At 44.9% G+C, this 17086-nt stretch overlaps 6 non-coding genes across 6 annotated transcripts; all 6 read right to left on the bottom strand.

Annotated features, from left to right (window-relative positions):
• Positions 1 to 31: 31 nt before the first annotated feature.
• On the bottom strand, positions 32 to 151 carry MIR518B (microRNA mir-518b). The gene has a single exon (NR_128581.1). It is a non-coding gene; the product is annotated as a microRNA mir-518b (primary transcript).
• Positions 152 to 1560: 1409 nt separating this feature from the next.
• On the bottom strand, positions 1561 to 1659 carry MIR519B (microRNA mir-519b). The gene has a single exon (NR_128580.1). It is a non-coding gene; the product is annotated as a microRNA mir-519b (primary transcript).
• Positions 1660 to 2750: 1091 nt separating this feature from the next.
• On the bottom strand, positions 2751 to 2866 carry MIR518F (microRNA mir-518f). The gene has a single exon (NR_128579.2). It is a non-coding gene; the product is annotated as a microRNA mir-518f (primary transcript).
• Positions 2867 to 4369: 1503 nt separating this feature from the next.
• Positions 4370 to 4488, bottom strand: MIR523 (microRNA mir-523). The gene has a single exon (NR_128578.1). It is a non-coding gene; the product is annotated as a microRNA mir-523 (primary transcript).
• Positions 4489 to 5233: 745 nt separating this feature from the next.
• On the bottom strand, positions 5234 to 5352 carry MIR525 (microRNA mir-525). Its single transcript, NR_128577.1, has one exon. It is a non-coding gene; the product is annotated as a microRNA mir-525 (primary transcript).
• Positions 5353 to 7558: 2206 nt separating this feature from the next.
• MIR519C-1 (microRNA mir-519c-1) lies at positions 7559 to 7677 on the bottom strand. The gene has a single exon (NR_128576.1). It is a non-coding gene; the product is annotated as a microRNA mir-519c-1 (primary transcript).
• Positions 7678 to 17086: the final 9409 nt, after the last annotated feature.

Raw genomic sequence — 17086 nt, 5'->3', positions numbered from 1 at the left:
CGCTCTGCAAATGTATTACCAAGATCAGCATCAACTTCAACGCTGCTTTCCTCAAACCGTAAACCTCTAAAGGGGAGCGCTTTGTTTTCTTTCAGACAACAGAAAGCGCTTCCCTCTGGAGGGCCACAGCATGACATATTCTTGCTCCAACACTGGTTTTTTGTTGTTGCTGTTGGAATTTTCCTTGACCAGGTTAAAACGGACACAAAATAAAGATGCATTTATTTGCCCTGTTTGCATGTTTTCTGGAATCCAGAACATAAACCCCTAAAAGGACCATCTCCAGTTCCTTGCTTCAAAGGCTCAGCAGGTTAGCCTTGTTCATCAAGGGGCAATCCTCCTGAGTTTTGTCCCCAAAGAGAAAAAGGAATGCCTGCTACATATACCTTATCTTTAACCAAGAGAATTAGGCAGGATTTCTAGAGAACAGCAATGGATTTTGAGCCAAGCGTTCACCTGAGTTCCAACATAGGGACACACAGTCCCGATGGGAGCATCCAAAATGGAATCTAAATTAGCCAGGCGCACACCTGTAATCCTAGCTACTCAGCAGGCTGAGACAGGAGGATCGCTTGAACCCAGGAGGCGGAGGTTGCAGTGAACTGAGATCATGCCATTGCATTCCAGCCTGGGTGACAGAGTGAGACTCCGTCTCCAAAAAATAAAAAAAAAAAAAAGAATATACATTGTCATACACACAAACATTCTCCAGGATAGACCACTGTCTAGGCCGTAAAAGCTCCTCAATAAAATTTGAACAGAAATACACAAGTACAGGTGGGGTGCAGTGGCTCACACCTGTAATCCCAGCACTTTAGGAGTCAGAGGCAGGAGCATTACTTGAGCTCAGGAGTTCAAGACTAGCCTGGGCAACATGGTGAAACCTCATGTGTCCAAAAATACAAAGGTTACCAGGTGTTGCGATTCATGCCAGCAGATGCTAACTCAGGAGGCTCAGCTGGGAGGTAGAGGCTGCTGTGAGCTGAGGTCACAACACTGCACTCCAACCTAGGTAATAGCGCCAGACTGTGTCTCAAAAAATATTTAAGAAAATACACAAACAAAAACAACCCCAAAGTGATATAAGAGTGTTCTTCGTGTTGGCCGGGCACAGTGGCTCACGTCTGTAATCCCAGCACTTTGGGAGGCCGAGGTGGGTGGATCATGAGGTCAGTAGTTGGAGACCAGCCTGGCCAACATGGTGAACCCCATCTCTATTAAAAATACAAAAATTAGCCAGTGTGGTGGCTCATGCCTGTAATCCCAGCTGCTCTGGAAGCTGGGTCATAAGAATGGCTTGAACCTGGGAGGCAAAGCGTGCAATGAGTGGTGTTCATGCCACTGTACTCCGGACTGGGTCACAGTGTGAGATTATCCCAAAAAACAGGACCACTTGAGCCCAAGAGATCTAGGTTAAAAGTGCCACTGCACTCCAGCCTGGGCAATAGACACCCTGTCTCAGAAAAAAAAAAACAACAGAACCCCACCATTATCCAATTCTGATGATAAGCATGCTCTGCAAATGTATTATTACCAAGATCAGCATCCACCTAAATGTTGCTTTTCTTAAACGGCAACCCTCTAAAAGGAAGCACTTTCTTTTCTTTCAGACAACAGAAAGCGCTTCCCTGTAGAGGGACACAGCCTGACATCTTCTTGCTGTGGCACCATGGATTTTTTGTTGGAATCTTCCTTAACCAGGTTAAAATGGACTCGAAAAGAAAGATGCATTTATTTGCCCTCTTTTCTATTTGTGTGTTTTCTGGAATCCAGAATATAAACCCCTAAAAGGACGATCTCCAGTTCCTTCCTTCAAAGAATCAGCAGGTTAGCCTTGTTTATCAAGGGGCAATCCTCCTGAATTTGTCTGCAAGAGAAAGAGCAATACCTGCTAGACATACCTTATCTTTAACCAAGGGAACTGGGCTGGATTTCTACAGAACAGCAATGGACGGAGAGCCAAGTGTTCACTTGAGTTTCAGTACAGGGACGGACACACAGTCCCCATGGAAGCATCCAAAATGGAACGTAACATACTGAAGAATATACATTGTCATAGGCACAAACATCCTCCGGAGAGACCACAGGCTATACCATAAAACCTCCCCAATAAAATTTGAGCAGAAACACACAAGTACAGGTGGGGCACAGTGGCTCATACCTCTAATCACAGCACTTTAGGAGGCCGAGGTGGGAGGATCACTTGAGTTCAGGAGTTCAAGACCAGCCCAGGCAACATGGAGAAACCATGTCTGTACAAAAAATACAAAAGTTAGCCAGGTGTGGTGGTGCACGCCTGTAGACAGCTATTCAGGAGGCTGAGGTGGGAGTTGGAGGTTGCAGTGAGCCGAGATTGCACCACTGCACTCCAGCCTGGGCGAAAGAGCAAGACTCTGTCTCAAAAATAAATAAATGAAATCACAAAAATTAGCCGGGCATGGTAGCACATGCCTGTAATCCCAGTTGCTTGGGAGGCTGAGGCAGGAGAATCGCTTTTACCCAGGAGGCAGAGGTTGTAGTGAGCGGAGATCCTGACACTGCACTCCAGCCAGGGCCACAGAGCAAGACTCTGACCCAAAAAAGAGGGCCACTTGAGCCCAAGAGATCTAGGTTGGAGAGGGGCCACCACACTCCAGCCTGGGCAACAGACACCCTGTATTAAAAAAAAACAAAACAAACATGAAACCCCAACATCATCCACGTCTGATTATAAGCATTCTCTGCAAATTTATTACCAAGATAAGCGTCAACTTCAACGTTGCTTTTCTCAAAGAGTAATCCTCTAAAGAGAAGCGCTTTCTTTTCTTTTAGACAAGAGAAAGTGCTTCCCTCTAGAGGGTCACAGCATGAGATCTTCTTGCTCCAACACTCTGGGTTTTTTGTTGGAATTTTCCTTCACCCGGTTAAAATGGACACAAAAGTAAAGATGCATTTATTGGCCCTGTTTGCATGTTTTCTGGAATCCAGAATATAAACCCCTAAAAGGACCATCTCCAGTTCCTTGCTTCAAAGGATCAGCAGGTTAGCTTTGTTCATCAAAGAGCAATCCTCCTGAGTTTTGTTCTCAAAGAGCAAAAGCAATGCCTCGTAGACATATGTACCTTATATTTAACCAAGAGAACTGGGCTGGATTTCTAGAGAAGAGAAATGGATATTGAGCCAGGTGTTCACCAGAGTTCCAGCACAGGGACACACAGTCCCGATGGGAGCATCCAAAATGGAATCTACGATGTTCAAGAATATACATTGTTGTACACACAAACATCCTCCAGGGTAGATCACAGGCTAGGCCCTAAAAACTCCTCAATAAAATTTGAACAGAAACACACAACTACAAGTGGGGCACGGTGGCTCACACCTCTAATCCCAGCACATTAGGAGGCTGAAACTGAAGTATCACCTGAGCTCAGGTGTTCGAGACCAGTCTCGGCAACGTGGTGTAAGCCCATGTGTACAAAAAATACAAAACGGAGCCAGGTGTGGTGGTGCATGCCTGTAGACACTAATTCAGCGGGCTTAGGTGGGAGGTAGAAGTCGCAGTGAGCTGAGATGGCACAACTGCACTCTAGACTGGGTGACAGAGCCAGACCTTATCCAAAAACAAACAAAACATATACTCACACACACACACACAAACAAAAAAACCCCCAAAGTGATATAAGAGTATTCTCTTCATGTAGAAGAGTATTTTGCACGTATATGGTATTATATATATAAGAATATATAATGGCCGGGCGGGGTGGCTCATGCCTGCAATCCCAGCACTTTCGGAGGCCAAGGCGGGAAGATCACCTGAGGTTGGGAGTTCGAGACCAGCCTGACCAACATGGTGAAACCCTGTCTCTACTAAAAACACAAAAAATTAGCCAGGCGTGTGGTGCATGCCTGAAATCCTAGTTACTCGGGTGGCTGAGGCAGGAGAATCACTTGAAACTGGGAGGCAGGGTTGAAGTAAGCGAAGATCACACCACTGCACTCCAGCCTGGCGACAGAGCAAGACTCCATCTCAAAAAAGAAAAAAAAAGAAAAAAGAAAGAAAAATGCAAATATTAGCCAGGCGTGGTGTCAGGTACCTATAATCCCAGATACTCAGGAATCTGAGGCAGGAGAACAGCTTGAAACTGGGAGGTGGAGGTGGCAGTAAGCTGAGATCACGCCACTGCACTCCAGCCTGGGTCACAGAGTAAGACTCTATCCCAAAAGAGAGGACCATTTGAGCCCAAGAGAGCTAGGTTGGAAGTGCCACCACATTCCAGCTTGGGCAACAGAGATCCTGTCTTAGAAAAAAAAAAAAACGAAAAACAGAACCCCACCTTCATCCAAGTCTGATGATAAGCATGCTCTGCAAATGTATTACCAAGATCAGCATCAACTTCAATGCTGCTTTTCTCAAAGGGTAACCCTCTATAGGGAAGCGCGTTCTTTTCTTTCAGACAACAGAAAGCGCTTCCCTCTAGAGGGTCACAGCATGAGATCTTCTTGCTCCAGCACCCTGGGTTTTTTGTAGCAATTTTCCTTGACCAGGTTAAAATGAACACAAAAATAAAGATGCATTTACTGGCCCTGTTTGCATGTTTTCTGATATCCAGAATATAAACCCCTGAAAGGATCATCTCCAGTTCCTTGTTTCAAAGGCTCAGCGGGTTAGCCTTGTTCATGAAGGGGCAATCCTCCTGAGTATTGTCTCCAAAGAGAAAAAGCAATGACTACTACACATACCTTATATTTCACCAATAGTATTTGGCTGGATTTCTAGAGAACAGCAATGGATTTTGAGCCAAGCATTCACTTGAGTTCCAGCACAGGGACACACAGTCCTCACAGGAGCATCCAAAATGAAATCTAAGATGTTGAAGAGGCCTGGCGCGGTGGCTCACGCCTGTAATCCCAATGCTTTGGGAGGCTGAGGCAGGTGGATCACCTGCGATCAGGAGTTCAAGACCAGCCTGACTAACATGGTGAAACCCCATCTCCACTAAATACAAACACTGAGCCGGGCGAGGTGGCGCATGTCTGTAATCCTAGCTACTCAGGAGGCTGAGGCAGGAGAATCGCTTGAACCCAGGAGGGGGAAGTTGCAGTGCGCCGAGATCGCGCCACTGCACTCCAGCCTGGGCGACAGAGTGAGACTCTGATTTAAAACAAAACACAAAAAAACAAAACAGAAACCCACCATCATCCAAGTGTAATTATAAGCATGCTCTGCAAATATATTACCCAAGATCAGCATCAACTTCAGAGTTGCTTTACCCAAACCGTAACGCTCTAAAGGGAAGCGCCTTCTTTTTTTTCACATAAGAGAAAGTGCATCCCTCTGGAGAGTCACAGCTTGAGATCTTCTTGCTCCAGCACCATGGGTTTTTGGTTGAAATCTTCCTTCACTGGGTTAAAATGGACACAAAAATAAAGATGCATTTATTGCCCCTGTTTCCATGTTTTCTGGAATCCAGAACATAAACCCCTAAAACGACCATCTCCAGTTCCTTGCTTCAAAGGCTCAGTAGGTTAGCCTTGTTCATCAAGGGGCAATCCTCCTGAGTTTTGCCTCCAGAAAGAAAAAGCAGTGCCTACTACACATACCTTCTATTTAACCAAGAGAATTGGGCTGGATTTCTACAGAACAGCAATCAATTTTAAACCAAGTATTCACTTGAGTTCCAGGACAGGGACACTACAGGACAGACCACAGGCGAGGCCATAAAAGCTCCTCAGTAAAATTTGAACAGCGGGAGGATCACTTGATCTCAGGAGTTAAGAGTCCAGCCTGTGGAACGTGGTGAAACCTCATCAGTACCAAAAATACAGAACTTACCCAGGGGTGGTGGTGCCTGCCTGTAGACACTAATCCAGGAGGCTGAGGTGGCAGGTGGAGGTTGCAGTGAGCCAAGATCTCACCACTGCCCTCCAGCCTCAGCGACATAGCCGGGCCCTGTCTCATAAAAATTAAAACAAAATACACAAACAAAAACAACTCCAAAGTGATATAAGAGTGTTCTCTGTGTGTAGAAGACTATTTTGTATGTATGTAATTATATACAGAACATTGTGATGAAATATACCCCATTTTTTTTGAGACCCTGTATCAAAAAAAACCAAAGTTCCATATACTATATGCTCACATAAAGCATAATTCCCACATATTGGTGCTTTGACAGCACACACAAATGAATGGGGTGACAGAGATTTCCATAGCCCCCGCACATAGGTGACACCCAAATTCATAATGGGTCCCATATTCAAAATTAGGAAAAAAGGCCGAGTGCAGTGGCTCATACCTGTAATCCCAGCACTTCGGGAGGCCTACGTCGGCAAATCACCTGAGGTCAGGATTCAAGAACGGCCTGGCTAACATGGTGAAACTGTGTCTAAAATATATATATATATATATATAACTGGTATGGGGGTACATGTCTGCAATCCCAGCTACTTGGAAAGCTGAGGTTGCAGTGAGCGGAGATCGCACCACTGCAGTCCAGCCTGGGAGACACAGAGAGGCTCTGTCTCCAAAAAAAAGAGAGAATTGCTTGAGTCCAGGAGGCAGAGGTTGCAGTGAGCCAAGATCACACTAATGTACTCCATCTAGGGTGACAGAGCAAGACTGTCTCAAATAGTCAAAGACAGAAAAAAAGAACAGGTCTCGCTCTCTTCTTGATTGTGTATCGGCTCACTTAAGGTCAGGAGTTGGAGACCGGGCTGGCCAACATGTTGAAACCCTGTCTCTATAAAAAAAAAAAAACAACAAAAAAAAAAACGAACGAACAAAAAAAACACAAAAATTAGCCGGGCGTGGTGGTGTCCGCCTGTGATCCCAGCTACTCGGGAGGATAAGGCAGGAGAATTGCTTGAACGTGGGATTGTGCCACTGACCTCCAGCCTGATGGACAGAGTAAGACTCTGTTTCAAAAATCGATGAGTAAATAAATAAATAATAAAAATACAAAAATTAGCTGGGTATGGTGGCTCACGTCTGCGATCTCGGCTACTAGGGAGGCTGACTCAGGAGAGAATGGCTTGAATCCGGGAGGTGGAGGGTACAGGGAGCGAAGTTCCTGCCACTGCACTCCAGCCTGGGTCACAGAACAAGACTCCATCTCAAAAAAGAGGACCGCTGGGCACAGTGGCCTATGCCTGTAATCCCAGCACTTTGGGAGGCTGAGGTGGGTGGATCTTGAGGTCAGTAGTTTGAGACCAGCCTGGCCAACATGGTGAAACCCTGTCTCTACTAAAAATACAAAAATTAGCTGGAAGTGGTGGCAGGCACCTGTAGTCCCAGCTACTTGGGAGGCTGGGGCAGAAGAATTGCTCGAACTCAGGAGGTGAGCTTGCACACAAGATCGCGCCACTGCCCTCTAGTCTGGGTCACAGAGCAAGACTCTGCCTCAAAAAAAAAAAAAGAGGACCGTTTGAGCCTAAAAGATCTACATTGGAAGTGCTACCCTACTCCGGCCTGGGCAAGAGAGACTCTGTCTTAGAAAAAAAACAAAATAAAAACAGAATCCCACCATCATCCAAGTCTGATTATAAGCATGCTCTGCAAATGTATTACCAAGATCAGCATCAACTTCACCGCTGCTTTCCTCAAACAGTAAACCTCTAAAAGGATGCACTTTCTCTTCTTTCAGACAACAGAAAGCGCTTCCCTCTAGAGGGTCACAGCATGGGATCTTCTTGCTCCAGCACCCTGGGTTTTTTGTAGAAATCTTCCTTGACCAGGTTAAAATAGAGACAAAAATAAAGATCTATTTATTGGCTCTGTTTGCATGTTTTCTGGAATCCAGAACATAGACCCCTAAAAAGACCATCTCCCGTTCCTTCCTACAAAGGCTCAGCAGGTTAGCCTTGTTCATCAAGGGGAAATCCTCCTGACTTTTGTGTCCAGAAAGAAAAAGCAATGCCTACTACACATACCTTATATTTAACCAAGAGAATTGGGCTGGATTTCTAGAGAACAGCAGTGGATTTTCAGCCAAGTGTTCACTTGATTTCCAGCACAGGGACACACAGTCCTGATCAGAGCAGCCAAAATGGAATCTACAATGTTGAAGAATATACATTGTTGCACACACGAACATCCTCCAGGATAGACTACAAGGGAGGCCTTAAAAGCTCCTAAAGAAACCCTGTCTCTACTAAAAATACAAAATTAGCCAGGCATGGTGGCGCAGTCCTATAATCCCAGCTACTTGGGAGGCTGAGGCAGAAGAATCACTTGAACCCAGGAGGCGGAGGTTGTGGTGAGCCGAGATCGTGCCACTGCACTCCGGCCTGGGCAACAGAGACCCTGTCTTAGATAAAAAATGAAAGAAAAACAAAACCCCAACATCATCCAAGTCTGATTATAAGCATGCTCTGCAAAGATATTACGAAGATCAGCATCAACTACAACGTTGCTTTTCTCAGACAGTAAGCCTCTAAAAGGAAGCACTTTCTTTTCTTTCAGACAACAGAAAGTGCTTCCCTCAAGAGGGTCACAGCCTGACATCTTCTTGCTCCGACGCCGTGGACTTTTTCCTGGAATTTTCTTTGACCAAGTTAAAATAGACACAAAAATAAAGATGCATTTATTGACCCTCTGTGAATGTTTTATGGAATCCAGAATATAAACCTCTATAAGGACCATCTCCAGTTCCTTGCTTCAAAGGCTCAGCAGGTTAGCCTTGTTCATCAAGGGGCAATCCTCCTGAGTTTTGTCCCCAAAGAGAAAAAGCAATGCCTACTACGCATACCTTTAACCAAGAGAATTGGGCAGGATTTCTGGAGAACAGCAATGGATTTTAAGCCAAATCTTCACTCGAGTTCCAGTACAGGACCCACAGTCACGAAGGGAGCATCCAAAATGGAGTCTACAATGTTGAAGAATATACACTGTCATATGCACAAACACTCTCCAGAGTAGATCACAGGCTAGGATGTAAAAACTACTCAATAAAATTTGAGCAGAAATACACAAATACAAGTGGGGCCCAGTGGCTCAGACCTCTAACTCCTTGAACTTTAGGAGGCCCAGGCAGGAGGATCACCTGCCTCAGGAGCTCGAGACCAGCCCCGGCAACATGGCGAGATCCCATGTGTACAAAAATTACAGAAGTTAGCCAGGTGTGGTGGTGCATACCTGTAGACACTAATTCAGCAGGCTTAGGTGGTAGGTGGAGGTTGCAGTAAGCCAAGATCGCACCACCACACTCCATCTTGGGTGACAGAGGCAGACATTGTCTCAGAAAAAACCACACACACACGCACACACACGCGCACACACACACACCCCCAAAGTGATATCGGAGTATTCTCTGTGTTTAGAAGAGTATTTTGCGTGTACATAATATATAAGAATATAAAATGAAATATACATCATGTATTTTTGAGACCCTGTCTCAAAGAAAGTTCCAAATATTGCATGCTTATAGGAAGAATAATTCCTACACATAACTGCTTGCTTTGGAAGTACACATAAAAAAATTTAAATGACATAGAATACCCTGGCCACTGCACAAAGGCGACACCCAAGTCCATGCTGGTCCCATATTCATCTAATTATTTTGATTTTTATTTATTTATTTATTTAGAGACAGAGTCTCACACTGTTGCCCAGGCAGGAGTGTAACGGTGCGATCTCTGCTCGCTGTAACCTCCGCCTCCCAGATTCAAGTGATTCTCCTGCCTCAGCCTCCCGAGTAGCTGGGATTACAGGTGCGTGCCACCACACCTGGCTAGTTTTTATATTTTTAGTAGAGACGGGGTTTCACCATGCTGGCCAGACTGGTCTCGAACAACTGACCTCAGGTGATCCTCCTGTCTCAGCCTCCCAAAGTGCTAGAATTACTGGTGGAAGTCACCATACCCAGACTAGTCCCACATTTAAAATTAGGAAAAAGCAAAAGATGCCCACACCTCAACAGCAATGTTCGAGTACATCTCAAATACATTGCACAACCCATCCGCAAGGGATGCTGAGGTCCCCTTCAACACTACGTGAACCCACATGAGGTTCTATAAACCAGTGCCTGAATAAGTTCTACATAGGAAAAGTTGTTGATAGCCGGGCGTGTTGGCTCACACCTGTATTCACAGCACTTTGTGAGGCTGAGGCAGGTGGACCAACTGAGGTCAGGAGTTCCAGACCAACCTGGCCAACATGGCAAAACCCTGTCTCTATTAAAAATACAAAAATTAGCCGGGCGTGGTGGCGCACGGTTGCAGTCCTAGCGACACGTGAGGCTGAGGCAAGAGAATCGCTTGAACCCGGGAGGCAGTGGTTGCAGTGAGCTGAGATCACGCCATTGCACTCCAGCCTGGGTGACAGAGCGAGACTCTGTCTCAAAAAAAATAATAATAATAAAATAAATAAATAAATAAAAGGTGTTGAGGACTGGAAGAACACGCATCGCTCACTACGGCAACAAGAAGAGCTGCTGTGCATTCCACCTGTTACGAGGCAGCCCCTTCTAGGGTCCTCAAGATTTTTGTGAAAACAACTGGTTTTGTCGCATGCTACATTTATCACTGTGACTGAGATTCATCTTGTCTGCAACAGTTTCTTATATTAGCCACAGCTAATATAAGACACATTTGACATCTTAGCAAGTAACTGGCATTTAGCTGAAAGGTTTAAGCCCATTGGAATGGTACCTTGGAATCGTTACCCAAAGAAAATAGGATAAACATGGCAGCTACAGTCAAAGAACTCACTGGGGTTGGCATTAGTGGGTGAGGGTTGAATCAACTACACCCTTCCTGCAGAGAAAGCAGGTCTATTCCGAGAAGTGATGGCAAGATGTTGGGGAAAAACAAATTTCAGTGTTATGGACAAGCAGATTACACTAAAAAGACACGAGTGAACAGGAACAAAAAGAAATTGTATCAATATCATATGGAACCAAAAAAGAGCCAGCATCGCCAAGTCAATCCTAAGCCAAAAGAACAAAGCTGGAGGCATCACACTACCTGACTTCAAACTATACTACAAGGCTACAGTAACGAAAACAGCATGGTACTGGTACCAAAACAGAGATATAGATCAATGGAACAGAACAGAGCCCTCAGAAATAATGCCGCATACCTACAACTATCTGATCTTTGACAAACCTGAGAAAAACAAACAATGGGGAAAGGATTCCCTATTTAATAAATGGTGCTGGGAAAACTGGCTAGCCATATGTAGAAAGCTGAAACTGGATCCCTTCCTTACACCTTATACAAAAATCAATTCAAGATGGATTAAAGATTTAAACGTTAGACCTAAAACCATAAAAACCCTAGAAGAAAACCTAGGCATTACCATTCAGGACATAGGCGTGGGCAAGGACTTCATGTCCAAAACACCAAAAGCAATGGCAACAAAAGACAAAATTGACAAATGGGATCTAATTAAACTAAAGAGCTTCTGCACAGCAAAAGAAACTACCATCAGAGTGAACAGGCAACCTACAAAATGGGAGAAAATTTTCGCAACCTACTCATCTGACAAAGGGCTAATATCCAGAATCTACAATGAACTCAAACAAATTTACAAGAAAAAAACAAACAACCCCATCAAAAAGTGGGCGAAGGACATGAACAGACACTTCTCAAAAGAAGACATTTATGCAGCCAAAATACACATGAAAAAATGCTCATCATCACTGGCCATCAGAGAAATGCAAATCAAAACCACTATGAGATACCGTCTCACACCAGTTAGAATGGCAATCATTAAAAAGTCAGGAAACAACAGGTGCTGGAGAGGATGTGGAGAAATAGGAACACTTTTACACTGTTGGTGGGACTGTAAACTAGTTCAACCATTGTGGAAGTCAGTGTGGGGATTCCTCAGGGATCTAGAACTAAAAATACCATTTGACCCAGCTATCCCATTACTGGGTATATACCCAAATGACTATAAATCATGCTGCTATAAAGACACATGCACACGTATGTTTATTGCGGCATTATTCACAATAGCAAAGACTTGGAACCAACCCAAATGTCCAACAATGATAGACTGGATTAAGAAAATGTGGCACATATACACCATGGAATACTATGCAGCCATAAAAAATGATGAGTTCATGTCCTTTGTAGGGACATGGATGAAATTGGAAATCATCATTCTCAGTAAACTATCGCAAGAACAAAAAACCAAACACCGCATATTCTCACTCATAGGTGGGAATTGAACAATGAGATCACATGGACACAGGAAGGGGAACATCACACTCTGGGGACTGTGGTGGGGTGGGGGGAGGGGGGAGGGATAACATTGGGAGATATACCTAATGCTAGATGACGAGTCAGTGGGTGCAGCGCATCAGCATGGCACATGTATACATATGTAACTAACCTGCACAATGTGCACATGTACCCTAAAACTTAAAGTATAATAATAAAAAAAAAAGAAATTGTATCAATACGGACACCCACTGGGGATTACAGAATAGACTGGATGGACTTGGAGGATTACCCACTCTCTCAATGAAGGAACCATGGTTTGGATTGATTATACTAAATTGATGGGAGGCCATTGTATGACATGACCAACCCAAATGAAGTCTGTGGGACCAGGTGCTATGTAATCTGTTTTTAAAGAAATGGGATCTTGCTATGTTGGCCCAGGCTGGAGTGCAGTGGCTATTCAAAGGTGGGATCCGTGCATGGTATAGCCTTAAAATCAAAGGACCCTCCCACCCCGGCCCCTGCAGTAACTGGGACTGTGTGCCCCATGATGCCTGGCCAAGTCAACTATCTTTGAAATGGGTCATCAGGACAAGGTGGCTCACACCTGTAGGATCGCTTGAGCTCAGGAGTTGAGACCGTCCTGAGCAACAGAGACCCCATCTCTACCAAAAATTAAAAGCTGAACCAAGTGTTGTGTCACGCGCCATGTAATCCCAACTACTTGGGAGGCTGACTCAGGAAGACCACTTGAGGCCGGGCACAGTGGCTCACGACTGTAATACCAGCACTTTGGGAAGCCAGGGAGGCAGATCACTTGAGGTCAGGAGTTGAGAACAGCCCAGCAAACATGGTGTAACCCCATCTCTGCTAAAAATACAAAAATTAGCATGACATGGTGGTGGGCGCCTGTAATCCCAGCTACGTGGGAGGCTGAGGTGGCAGAACCGCTGGAACCTGGGAGATGGAGGTTGCAGTGAGTGGAGATTGTCCTACTGCACTCCAGCCTGGGTCACAGAGCCAGATTCCATCTCTAAATGAATGAATGAATGAATGAATGAATGAATGAATGAATGAATGAATAAATAAATAAATAAATAAATAGAGGGTCTCTTGGGCCCAAGAGAGCTAGGTTGGAACTGCCACTGCACTCCAGCCTGGGCAACAGAGACCCTGTCTTGGAAAAAAACAAAATCAGAACCCCAACATCATCCGAGTCTGATGATGAGCGTGCTCTGCAAATGTATTACCAAGATCAGCATCAACTTCAACGCTGCTTTACTCAAACCGCAACAGTCCAAAGGGAAGCACTTTCTTTTCTCTCAGACAACAGAAAGTACTTCCCTCTGGAGGGTCACAGCCTGAGATATGCTTGCTCCAGCACTCTGGGTTTATTGTTGGAATTTTCCTTGACCAGGTTTAAATGGACACAAAAATAAAGATGCATTTCCTGGCCCTGTTTGCATGTTTTCTGGAATCCAGAATATAAACCCCCTAAAAGGACCATCTCCAGTTCCTTCTTTCAAAGGCTCAGCAGGTTAGCCTTGTTCATCAAGGGGCAATCCTCCTGAGTTTTGCCCCCAAAGAGAAAAAGCAATGCCTACTACTCATACCTTATCTTTAACCAAGAGAATCAAACTGAATTTCTAGAGAACAGCAATGGATTTTGAGCCAAGTGTTCACTTGAGGTCCAGTATAGGCACACGTAGTACCCATGGGGGCATCCAAAATGGAATCTAAGATGTCGAAGAATGTACATTGTCACACACACAAACATCCTCCAGGAGAGACCACAGGCTACGCTGTAAAAGCTCCTCAATAAAAAAATACACAAGTACCTGTTGGGTGCGGTGGCTCACATCTCTAACCCCAGCACTTCAGGACGCCGAAGTGAGAGGATCACTTGAGCTCAAGAGTTCCAGACAAGCCTGGGCAACATGGTGAAGCTTCATCTGTACAAAAAATACAAAAGTGAGCCAGGTGTGGTGGTGCATGCCTGTAGACACTAATTCAGGAGGCTGCGGTGGCAGGTGGAGGTTGCAGTGAGCCAACATTGCACCACTGCACTCCAGCCTCGGCGATATAGTCAGGCCGTGTCTTGAAAAAATTAGAAACACATACGCACGCACACACACACACACACACAAAGACACACACTCAAAGTGATAGTCTCCTGCCTCACCCTCCGGAGTAGCTGAGACTACAGGCGTGCGCCACTAGGCCCGGCTAATTTTTTGTGTTTTTAGTAGAGACATGGTTTCACCATGTTGGCCAGTCTGGTCTCGCCCTCCTGACCTCAGGTTATCCACCCGCCTCGGCCTCACTAACTGCTGGGATTGCAGGCATGATCCACCGCACCTGGCCATATATCATATATTTTTGAGACCCTGTCTCAAAATAAAGAAAGTTCCATATACTGTATGCTCACAGAAAGAATAATTCCTACACATAAGTCCTTGCTTTGGCAGCACACACCCCCGTCTCTAAAATACAAAACCTAAATCAAGTGTGCATTGATAACGTGGTCATACACCCTGTATTTCAGCTTCATTTACCCAATAAAAACTCAAAGCCCATGCACTCCACCTCTGTGCTCTTGCTAAGCAATGCACATCCCATCTGCAAGGGACACTGAGGTCCCCTTCAACTCTACCTCAAGTCAAGTCAAGTGAGGTTCTGTAAACCAGTGCAGGCATAACTTCCACAGAGTAAAAGGTGTTGAGGGCTGGACGAACAGGCATCACTCACTATGGCAACAAGAGCGGATGTGCATCCCACCTGTTACTAGGGAGGCCCTTCTAGGGTCCTCAAGGTTTTTGTGAAAGTATCTGTGGTTTTGTCCCATGTGACATTTATCACTGCAACTGAGATTCATCTTGTCTATAATAGCTTGTTTCTCATATTAGCCACAGCAAACATTTCACAGCTTACCAAGAAATTTGCATTTAAACGTGAGGTTTTGCAGGTTGGAATGGTACACTGGAAAAATTACCTGCAGAAAACAGGATAAACAGTGCAGCTGCAGTCATAGCACTCACTACGGTTGGCATGAGTGGGTGAGGGTTGAATCAACCACACCCTTCCTGCAGAAAAGGGTCTATTCCGAGAAATAAGTGGAAGCTGTTAAGCAAGAAAAATTTTCGATGTCAGGGATGAGCAGATTAAATTAAAAAGACAGGAATGGGCTGGGCACGGTGGCTTACATCTATAATCCCCAGCACTGTGGGAGGCCAAGGGGGCAGATCACTTGAGGTCAGGAGTTGAGACCAGCCCCGCAAACACGGTGAAACCCCGTCTGTGCTAAAAATACAAAAACTGGCAGGTCATAGTGGTGAGCATTTGTAATCCCAGCTACTAGTGACACGGAGGTGGGAGAATTTCTGGAACCTGGGAGGCAGAGGATGTAATGAGTGGAGATCATCCCACTCTACTCCAGCCTGGGTGACAGAGCCAGGCTCCATCTCAAAAATGAATACATAAATAAATAAAAAGAGGATCACTTGAGCCCAAGAGAGCTAGGTTGGAGGTGCCACCGCACTCCAGCCCGGGCAACGGAGACCCTGTCTTAGAAAAACACAAAACCAAAACATAACCCCGCTATCATCCAAGTCTGATGATAAGCACGCTCTGCAAATGTATTACCAAGATCAGCATCAACTTCAACACTGCTTTTCTCAAACCGTAACCCTCAAAAGGGAAGCGCTTTCTCTTCTTTCTGACAACAGAAAGCGCTTTCCTTTGTAGAGTCACAGCCTGAGATCTTCTTGCTCCAGCACTCTGGGTTTCGTGTTAGAATTTTCTTTGACCAGGTTTAAATGGACAGAAAAATAAAGATGCATTTAGTGGCCCTGTTTGCATGTTTTCTGGAATCCAGAATAAAACCCCTGAAAAGGACCATCTCCAGTTCCTTGCTTCAAAGGCTCAGCAGGTTAGCCTTGTTCATCAAGGGACAATCCTCCCGAGTTTTGTTCTCAAACAGAAAAAGCAATGCCTACTAGACATACCTTATACATAACCAAGAGAATTAGACTGGATTTCCAGAGAACAGCAAATGGATTCTGAGCCAAGTGTTCATTTGAGTTCCAGTGCGGAGACACACAGTCCCACTGGAAACATCCAAAATGGAATCTAAGATGTTGAACTATATACATTGTCGCACACACAAACATCCTCCAGGATAGACCACAGGCTAGGTGGTAAAAGCTCCTCAATAAAATTTGAGCAGGAATACACAAGTACCAGTTGGGTGTGGTGGCTCATACCTCTAATCCCAGCATATCAGAAGGCCAAGGCAGGAGATTCACTTGAGCTCAGGAGATCAAGACCAGGTGGAGGTTGCAGTGAGCCAGGATTGAAACACTGCACTCCAACCTGGGCGACTGAGCCAGATCTTGTGGCAAAAACAAATTTAAAAAAACACACAAGCAAAAACCACCCCAAAGTGATATCAGTCATCTCTGTGTGTAGAAGAGTATTTTTTGTGTATATAATTATATATATGGCTATATGATGAAATATACATCATATATATGTATACACACTAACACACCCATATATATATATATATTTTTTGAGACAGAGTCTCTCTCTATATATAAATATATATGTATATATATATATTTTTTGAGACAGTCTTATTCTCTCGCCCAGGCTGGAGTGTGGTGGCGTGATCTTGGCTCACTGCAACCTCCATCTGTCCGTTCAAGTGATTCTCCTCCCTCAACTTCCCCAGTAGATGGGAATACAGGCGTGCGCCACCATAGCTGGCTGATTTTTTTTATTTTTAGTAGAGACAGGGTTTCACCATGTTGGCCAGGCTGGTCTCAAACTCCTGACCTCAAGTGATCCACTCGCCTCAACCTGCCAAAGTGTTGATATTGCAGGCATGAGCCACCGCTCATGTCGTATACACACAAAAACTGCTCATATACTCATGCAC

The sequence above is a fragment of the Gorilla gorilla genome, chromosome 20, assembly GCF_029281585.2.
Source record: "Gorilla gorilla gorilla isolate KB3781 chromosome 20, NHGRI_mGorGor1-v2.1_pri, whole genome shotgun sequence".
NCBI classification, from domain to species: domain Eukaryota; kingdom Metazoa; phylum Chordata; class Mammalia; order Primates; family Hominidae; genus Gorilla; species Gorilla gorilla.
Note: the sequence above shows the minus strand (reverse complement) of the source record. Positions and strands in the feature narration are given on the sequence as shown.